The sequence below is a fragment of the Mesoplodon bidens genome (assembly GCF_964165515.1).
Source record: "Mesoplodon bidens genome assembly, chromosome: 1".
Lineage (NCBI taxonomy): Eukaryota > Metazoa > Chordata > Mammalia > Artiodactyla > Ziphiidae > Mesoplodon > Mesoplodon bidens.
The window spans coordinates 120,799,546-120,809,959 of record NC_138176.1 but is presented as its reverse complement, the minus strand read 5'-3'; positions in this window follow the sequence as shown (position 1 = coordinate 120,809,959).

Genomic DNA, 10,414 nt, shown 5'->3' with positions numbered 1-10,414 from the left:
AGCCTGTGCTCCACAACGGGAGAGGCCACAACAGTGAGAGGCCCGCGTACCGCAAAAAAAAAAAAAAGAAAAGAAAAAAGTAAAATAGAACTGGGGATAATAAGAGTGTTTGCACTGACTCTAAGGGACCTAGAACAAAGATTGATTACCGTGAGGGCTACAATTACATATTAGATGACCCAGATTAGGATAAGCAATGGAACTAGCATATCACATGCATTTAAGTGTTTAATACCTTGTTACACAGGAGCAGCATCTGTCATCTGGCTGTATATGTGGCACAAACACTCAGCCTTGGCAATTTTGTGCTACTGGGTAACAGAAGCAGAGCATTTGGGATTCAGGGTGGAAGTAGGGGATTGGGAAATCTTGGCCTGAACCTAACTAATAACTTTTAAAACTTATTTTTAAAATCTCAAATTCACATTTTAAATAAAAACTGCCCCAGACAAGTGCTCTAGAGAAGACTCTTCTCTGCTAGTCTAGGATATTATTTTTAACTAATTTTAACAAATAAATATATATATAGCTTTCTCTCTGGGAGGCCTAAGCAAGGGATTCAATTTATATCATCTAAAAACAGCTAGTGGGCCTCCCTGGTGGCGCAGTGGTTGAGAGTCCGCCTGCCGATGCAGGGGATACGGGTTCATGCCCCGGTCTGGGAGGATCCCATATGCCGCGGAGCGGCTGGGCCCGTGAGCCATGGCCGCTGGGCCTGCGCGTCCGGAGCCTGTGCTCCGCAACGGGAGAGGCCACAACAGTGAGAGGCCCGCATACCGCAAAAAGAGAAAAAAAAAAAAAAAAAAAACAGCTAGTAATTCATTATATACATTTTACATTCAACATAAAGAAGACCACAAGCTTCCATAGCTCTGACGCGAGATTTTTATTTAAATTTAACTCAGGGGGAATTTCTTGGCGATCCAGTGGTTAGGACTCTGCACTTTCACTACGGTGGACCTGGGTTCAATCCCTGGTCGGGGAACTAAGGTCCTGCAAGACTGGTGGCAAAACCAAAAAAAAAATTTAGCTCCGTTATCTCTCTTTTGTGTGTGTGTGACTTGTCTTTTTTTGTTTGTTTTTTGTTTTGGCTGTCTTTCTTTTTAAAGTTTCGGGGTTATTGTCAATTCAGGCTATCATCTTAGCAAATACAGTTTATTGTACATTGGGCCAACTTCTATTCAGTGTCACAAAAAATAAGTCAGATACTTTTCCTGCTCTAGGTGTTGGGGGTGGAAGATCACAACCATTACTTATAATTTGCTTCTGGCACTGAGGTTGTACGTTCTGCTATAAGCCGATATGAAAACACAGAGCAGGAAATTACTAATTCAAGCAGAGGATGTGACATTTGAAGGAACACTGGAGAAGGAATTGTGGAGTGGGGCTTCCATGCAGAGGAAGTTGCATGAGTAAAGCACTGAAGTCTGCCCAAGTTACTCAGGGTGCCTGCATCAGAGGGTGTAGGGCCCTTTAGGTGATAAACAGGGAAGGGAATTTGGAGTCAGAACCTTGAAGAGCCCTGAATACTGTTCTAAGGGGCTGCTCAGGAGACCTACAGCCTTGGCACAATATCTTAGACCAATTCTGGAAGTGGCGTGGAAAAAAACTAAAGAGGATGGAAAGGCATGTGCTCCCCCAAAGTTCCATATTTATATTTTGGCAACCTCCATTTAGAAGGGGAAAAAAAAAAAGATCCATTGGTACTGCACCTAAGTTTTTTGGGTTTTTTTTTTTGTTTTTTTTTTTGCGGTACGTGGGCCTCTCACTGCTGTGGCCTCTCCCGTTGCGGAGCACAGGTTCCAGACACGCAGGCTCAGCAGCCATGGCTTACGGGCCCAGGCGCTCCGTGGCATGTGGGATATTCCCGGACCGAGGCACGAACCCATGTCCCCTGCATCGGCAGGCGGACTCTCAACCACTGCACCACCAGGGAAGCCCCTAAATTTTGTTTTGTTTTGAGATATGTGTTACTGTGAACTGAATTATGTTTCTCTCCACTACCCGCCCTCCCATCCATACCTTGCAGCCTCTGGCTCGGTGTGATGTTATTTAGAGATGGCTCCTTGGGGAAGAAATTAGGTTGAAATAAGACCATGAGGGTGGAGCCCTCACTGTGGGATTAGTGTTCTTCTAAGAAGAGACACCAAAGAGCTTGGTCGCTCTATTTCCTCCACGGGGCGACACTGCTAGAACGAGGCACCATCTGCAAGCCAGGAAGAGAGCTCTCACCAGATTCTGACCATGCCAACACCTCGATCCAGCCTCCAGAACTGTGTGAAATAAATTTCTGTTTACCCCACCCGACCTATGGTCTTTTGTTATGGCAGCCTGAGCTTAGACAAGTATTTTTTCAGATAAAGAAGTTTGAGAAACGTGCTTTTAAATACGTAAAATACCCTGGAAGGAGATGCAACAAACTAATAACAATGCGTCTGTGTGGAGTGGAATAGTGCCTGGGGCACAGAGGTGGGAGGGAGGCTTTGGTAGCTTTTGAATTTTGAACCATGTGAGTGTATGGTTCAAAACTCAAAAGCTAGTCACCTTAGTCCAAAAATGAATGAAAGAGTAAATGGATGAATGTATGAAGGAACGCACGCATGAATGAATCTTGCCAAGGCTTCTTTTGCTACTGGATAAAATTCATAGAAGTTTCTAAAACAAAGTATCCAAAAGGAAAAGACTGTTCCTTTACATTAATTCAGAAAGTAAAACAGTGGAAAAAAACACGACACATAGTTTCAAGACCTTTTAATCACAACCGAAAACACTGAACTCTCATGGCTGTTCCTCAGACATTTCTCTGATTACAAAATAATGGGTTTTTTTAAAATAAATGTTTCAAACAATTCCATAATAAAAGTGTGTCACATACCATACAGAGTGGAGTAAGTCAGAAAGAGAAAAACAAATATCGTATATTAACACATACATGTGGAACCTAGAAAAATGGTACAGATGAACCGGTTTGCAGGGCAGAAACAGAGACACAGAGGCAGAGAACAAACGTACGGACACCAAGGGGGGAAAGTGGTGGGGGACGGGTGATAGTGGGATGAATTGGGAGATTGGGATTGACATGTATACACTGATGTCGATAAAATGGAAAACTAATAAGAACCTGCTGTATAAAAAAATAAATTAAATTCAAAAAAAAAAAGTGTGTCACATACAATCTCCATGCCTCCACCCTCATTTCCTCAACAAAAGACAGACAGAGGGATCACTGCTAACATTTTGGTACTTTATTTTTTTAATTTTTAATTTTTAAAAATTTCCCTCACCTATTTCACTCATCCTCCTACCCCCCTCCCCTCTGGCAACCACCTGCTTGTTCTCTGTATTTATGACTCTTTCTGCTTTGTTATATTTGTTCATTTGTTTTTTAGATTTTACATATAACTGAAATCGTACAGTGTTTTTCTTTCTCCGTCTGACTTATTTCACTTAGCATAATACCCTCTAGGTCCATCCATGTTGTCACAAATGGCAAGTTTTTTTTTTATGGCTAATATTCCATTGTACACATATACCACATCTTCTTTATCCATTCATTTCAAGATAGGCACTTAGGTTACTTCCATATCTTGCCTATTTTGAATAATGCTGCATGAACATAGGGGTGCATATATTTTTTCGAATTAGTGTTTTTGTTTTTTTTGGAAACATACCCAGAAGTGGAATTGCTGGATCATATGGTAGCTCTATTTTTAATTTTTTGAGGACCCTCCATAAATGTTTTCCTTAGTAACTGCCCCAATTTACATTCCTACCAACCGTGCAAGAGGGTTCCCTTTTCTCCACATCCTCACCAAGACGTGTTATTTGTTGTCATTTTGATAATATTCATTCTGATACCTCATTGTGGTTTTGATTTGCATTTCCCTGATGATTAGTGATGTTGAGCATCTTTTCATGTGCCTGTTGGCCATCTATAGGTCTTCTTTGGAAAGATGTCTATTCAGGTCCTCTGCCCATTTTTCAATGCCATTGTTTTTGTTTTGGGGTTTTTTTTAAATCAAGTTTCTTTCACATATGAGCTGTTTGTACTAATACTCTGAGTTTATGCCATACAAACACAGCAATTGTGGAAGATTCTAATTTACGTGATTCTAAATATTCCAGATCCCAAGAACTGTCTGATGCATTTATAATTGTTCATGCTGTGTTAACGAGTGTGTTCCTAATACAAGAAAAGTTCATTCTAGAGGAGGTAATGATATACTACAGTATCGAAAACTCTCTTTCATTGCTTCCACCATATCCTTAAGAGAGATTTCTGCACTTGAACATCATTCTTAAGTCTTTAAGAAAATAAAAGAGTGAAACAGAACTGAGGATAATAAGAGTCGTCTGGTAAGGTTTTCTCTTTGCACTGATGGGACATGTAGATATAACTTTACAAATCTGATAATTGGAAGAATTTTCCACAGATTAGCTTTTCCCCTATTACACACTACCCACTTATTTCCAGTTCAGGTAACATCTCTTGCCCTATATCTTCATTTCCAGATGCCTGGAGAGTGAGCAGAATGGATGGAAGGAGTTGTCCCAGAAGCTTTTCTTATATTAGGACTGCTGGGAGTAACTTGGAAGTGTTAGATACCACTCATCCTAATCTCAATATATCCTTAATTCAACGTCTCCTGAGCTGAATCTCAACAGTGTTCATGGTCCTGCCAGTGTCACTGGACAGGTGGAGAAGTGTGACTGACTGGAAGTTGAAGTGGAAAGAAACAGCAGCCTTAACAAACTGTGTTCAAAATATCTTATTTTATACATTTTACAAAGACATGACCATGTGAACACCTCTCTCAGAGCCCTGGAAGGGGCCTGTGCAAAGACAAGATCCTGATATGTAAGTTTCATGAGATTCATGGTGAATTTAACTCTGAAATTGGCAGACAACTTCATACATATTTGGAGCCAGGAGAAATGATCAAGGCTGTTATTTTAGCTGAATATCTGAGATACTTTTGGTGGTGTTTTATGAATTCCTAATGTCCCTTAAATTTCACAATACTGCTCATGCCTAAGATAGGCCCTTCTGCTGGAACTAAAAATTTAGAGTGACAAGTAATTCTTTAAATAGTTATGTTTGAAAAGTCACCTCAGTAAACCAGGGTAGTGGATTATGATTAGATATTTAATCAGTAAGTTAAGGAATTAATGTAAAAGTCCATTTTCTAATGGTGTTAAACAGATGAGGATCTATTTTAACTCAATCAGCTGTCATCTGGAATGATACAGGCCTGGGATTTCACATTATGAAATATTCTGCTTCATGTGACATGCTTACTATAATTGACAGATTCCAAAGAGAGAAGTTATAGTTACTCCTTCTTACTGCTAAAATGATACAGAAACATAATTTACTCTATCTTTAAAAAACAAGACAGGCAGGCTTCCCTGGTGGTGCAGTGGTTGAGAGTCCGCCTGCCGAGGCAGGGGACGCGGGTTCGTGCCCCAGTCCGGGAAGATCCCACATGCCGCGGAGCAGCTGGGCCCGTGAGCCATGGCCGCTGAGTCTGCGTGTCCAGAGCCTGTGCTCCGCGACGGGAGAGGCCACAGTGGTGAGAGGCCCGCGTACCGCAAAAAAAAAAAAAAAAAACCCCAAAAAACCAAAAAAACCAAGACAGGCACTTCAGAGCCTTGTAGCACCCGAGTGCCTCTCCAAGAACGTCAGTTGTCTGGCTCTTGTCTGTGCATCAGTTTATACCTGATGTGAGAGTGAAGTGCGACAGCAAATTAAACTCTATCGGCTCCACTCACCAAATATTTGAGTTTCTTCTGTTTGTCTGGAAGTATTTGGTGGCTACTAAAGATACAAAGATGGATTAGATATCTGTTCTTATTGAGCTTGACAGGAGGGGCAGAGATAAGAAAAATGCACCAAATGATTATACTCCTTTTATGCTAATTAATTAAATACTTTCCTTCTGGCTGGTACTTTGAGCCGAGTACTGAGGGAATACAAGGTAAAGTGATTTACATTCGAATAAGGCAAAAAGAAAAAGATATCCACTGTTTCAATAACATTTGATAACTTTATGAAGGCCTTATTTTGTCCCAAGCACTAGCTTAAATAATGGGCATACAAACAAGAATCAAATGCAAGCCCCCAAACTTCAGACTCCAGATGGGGAAAGATATAAATGAAAAAATTTCAAAGAGGAAAAGTAGAGATTTTGATTCAACAAGACAGAACAAAAACTTTTTCCTACCCCAGGAATCAGTTTTGATTTCTTCCACAGCCAATCCCAAACCAAACATCCAAAATGAAAAGTAGGAGGAAAGCCATTCAAGAGACACTGTCCTGACCAAGGGCCCTTCTGGAATGGCTGTGCCATCACAGTTAAAAGCTCAGGGTCCCAATGTCCTTAGCAGCATTATTCACAATAGGCAAGACACGGAAGCAACCAAAATGTCCACTGATAGATGAATGGCTGGATAAGATGTGGAATATATGTACAATGGAACATTACTCATTCATAAAAAGAGAATAAAATAATGCCATTTACAGCAACATGGGTGCACCTAGAGATTATCATACTAAGTGAAGTAAGTCAAATGAAGACAACAATCATATGATATCACTCATAGGTGTAATCTAAAAAAAGATACAAATGAACTTATTTACAAGACAGAAATAGACTCACAGACATAGAAAACAAACTTATGGTTACCAACAGGGATAGCAGAGGTGGTGGTGGGGAAATAAATGAGGAGCTGGAGCTTAACATATACTCACTACTATATACAAAATAGGTAAGCAATAAGGACCTACAGTATAGCATAGGGAACTATACTCAATATCTTGTAATAATCTATAATGGAAAATAATCTAAAAAATAAAAGATATGTATATATATAACTGAATCAGTTTGCTGTACATTTGAAACTAACACAACTTTGTAAATTAACTATACTTCTATTTTAAAAAAAGCTTAGGGTCCAAAGGTCACCTGGGCTCAAATCCTTTTAAATTCTGACTCCTTCCCTTAACTTCTCTGTGGCTTTGGGCAAGTCACTTCAATTCTCTGCGCCTCATTTACTCAAATGATGAGAGTAATAGTACCCAGTTGTGTCGTTTTGAGCATGAAATGAAGTAATCCATGAAATGTCTAGTTAGATCAACGCCTTGCCCACAGTAAGAACTTCACACATAGGATTTTCCTTGATTGTATTGATCACTGTCTCTCACAAAATTAGCTCTGGTGGTAGATACTGGAACAGAGACTTGAGTAAATTGCTATGGGGTCACAGGAGAGATGGGAAAAAACAAAACTGGGGGAGGCAGATCAGGCTTCATTAAATGACATGACCCTTGCATTGGGTTGGGAAGGAAAGCTGATGTCAGTTTAAATGGGAACGGAAGGGGAGGAGCCTGCGGAGAACATCCAGGCAAAGGGAACAGCATATGCAATAGACGGCATAGTGTCAGAGGTACCCCGCTTACGTGAAATTGGTGAAGGGAGCTTGATGATGCTGAATAAAAGCACATTTGAAAAAAGTCTTGAAATATGAGCACAATTCTGGCAAATAGAAATGAAAGAAGGAAAGTTGGTGGGGTGGAGATGACTACACGGGTGGCAAGGTAGGCAGAAAGGAAAATCATAGGGCAGGCATGGTGAACACGCCCCAGTGAGATTTGGCTGGAAGGTGGGGTGTGACAGGAGGTAAAGGGATAGGAGAGGGGAAAGGAGAGTTGGATGCATATTGTGAAGACTTTTGGAAGTCACTGTGGGGAAGTTTACCAGCAGCACTTCAAACAGCTCAAAGGGAAGGAAGGACTGAAGGTTTTTTCATTCATTTGAGCAGGGGATTGATAGGATCACATTTCCCCTTTAAACAGACTAATCTGGCAGTATTTTTCACAGAGGATTAGTGTGGGAAGAGAGAGGAGCAAGAATGTCAGTTAAAACTGACCTTAAGCCTTCCGTGGTGGCGCAGTGGTTGAGAGTCCTCCTGTCGATGCAGGGGACACGGGTTCGTGCCCCGGTCCGGGAAGATCCCCCATGCCGCGGAGCAGCTGGGCCCCTGAGCCATGGCAGCTGAGCCTGCGTGTCCGGAGCCTGTGCTCCGCAACGGGAGAGGCCACAGCAGTGAGAGGCCCGCGTACCTCAAAAACAAACAAACAAACAAACTAAACTAAACTAACCTGACATTTAAACTGACGTTAAAACTGATAACTCGTTCCAGGAGTTCATCATATCTAAGATTGGGACCAACTCTGTAAAGCTGAAATTTATAAATCTGTGTGTGTGTGTGTGTGTGTGTGTGTGTGTGTGTGTGTGTGAGAGATCTGGAAACAATGCTGTAAGGATATTATGACTATGGTTCCACTAGAGGGTAGTAGAGACAAATTGGTAAAGTAGATGAAGCTGTTTCCATCTCTACCTGTTACAAGCCAAGTGTTTTTCTTCTTGTCTATATTTTGTAATGTTTGTAAGCTTAATTCAGTCATTCCATGGCTAAGAAAAATATGACAAGTACATTTAGTAGGTTGTAGCTCTAGACAAGTTAGTAAATTCAAGGTACCCAATTTTTAGAAGGTAATATAGCTGGGTTAGGAAGACCAGAAAACCAGTTGGTATTTAGTTAGCCTCTTCACAATAACCAATATCTCATTATGACCTTGAAAAGAAACTTAAAAAAAAAAACTGAACCAAAAATATTTCATCCAAGTCTTTTATTGATTATAGTAAAGGAAAAAGAAAGAAAAGGAGAAGAGGAAGAAGAAAGAGGAAGAGGAGAAAAGAAGAAAAGAAAAATTGGTAAAAGTTAATTCTGGTGTGTTCTCTTAGATAATTGAAGTTGGAAGAAGCATATTTTTAATATACTCATTTATAGATAATGTCTTAAAATATATATTGCTATGTTGTATATATTGCTATATTTTATACACATACACACATCCTTTTGGAAACTAATATAGCACTGAAGAGCTATAATACCCATACTCTTTTTTTTTTGTAAACTTAGTATTTCCTCCAACATTATTTTATCTTAAGTAAAACTTTTTAAATGAATAAAAGTCATATATTTGAAAAAGCTTATTACAACATTTTCTATAATAACAAAAATTTAGAGCCAACCTAGAAGTCAAATAGGCAAATAGTTAAAAAGGCAAATTATTATATTCCCCCCCTTAATCAAATACCACACACCCAAACACATACATTATGATTGCAAGTTTATAAAATCATGAATTTATTGTAGAATGAAATAGACACAGAATTGTTCTCTTAGTGTCATGGGATGTGTGGTCATTTAAACACATTTCCATCCAACTAGTTTTATGGTGTTTTTACAATGACCACACACTAAAAGGGAATGTACTGCCACTAACATTTTACTTACAATTTCAAGATATTGTCATTTAACTTACATTTTTCAAGGCTGCATGGTGCAAAGATCACTATATATTAAAATTCTCATCACAATAACTCTCTTCAATGACCTTACCTTGTTTTTTTTTAAAAAAAAAAAAAAAAAAAAAAGGAAGGAAGGTATGGAGGAAAGGAAGAAACTAAATTGAGACACCTAGAATGAATATGTCTACAATCAATATATCTCTGGAGTAAAATATAGTATTTGAGAAGATTTATAAATACCTTCCACAGCAGCTTAAGAAAAGGAATGCAAAGAAGCCAGCAGAGCAAACAGTAACTTCAAATGAAATGAGTTGGTATTGCAGCAGTACTGTGTGTTACTAAATATCAAATAGGCACGTCCTACTGTAGGAGTAGATGCTTCCGTAAACTTGTTGAGTCATGAAAATGTCTGTGTTGATCACCCTCTTCCATCGGTAAAAACGTGATAAAACTCCAAAACTAAAAACAAACTCACCTTCATTTCAATGTCTTCTAAACACTTGCAAAGGCAATAATCATAGAATTTATAAGATAATAAAATGTTAAAGCTGTGGAGCCTTAGAGATCATCTTATGAGGAATGAAGAGAGTGTTAAGGAGATAAGTTTTTACATTTCCCCTATTTTCAGAGCTCCATGGACTTATTTGTATTGTTATTTAAGTTCCAGATAATAAACAGTGTAACTTTGTTAGTAAGCAGGAAATAATGTAAACATGTATTAATATATGTATATGTGTGTATAGTAAAATAGATAAAATAAATCAGTTTAAATGTTTTGGTATGATAATAATAGCTACATTTTATAACATTTAGACTTATGCCATGAACTGTGCTAAGAACTTTACATGGTCTATCTTTTAAAATGCAACAGTCCTATTGGTGCAGATTCAGCTTCAAAGGAGGAAACTAAGATCTAGAGAGGGTAAATAATTTGTCCAGTGTCAGCTGACAAGAGGTAGAATGGAGCCTTGAACCCAGGATTTTTCTGACTCCAAAGCCCAGCTTCTCCACTACCATGCAATCTTCCACTTATGTGT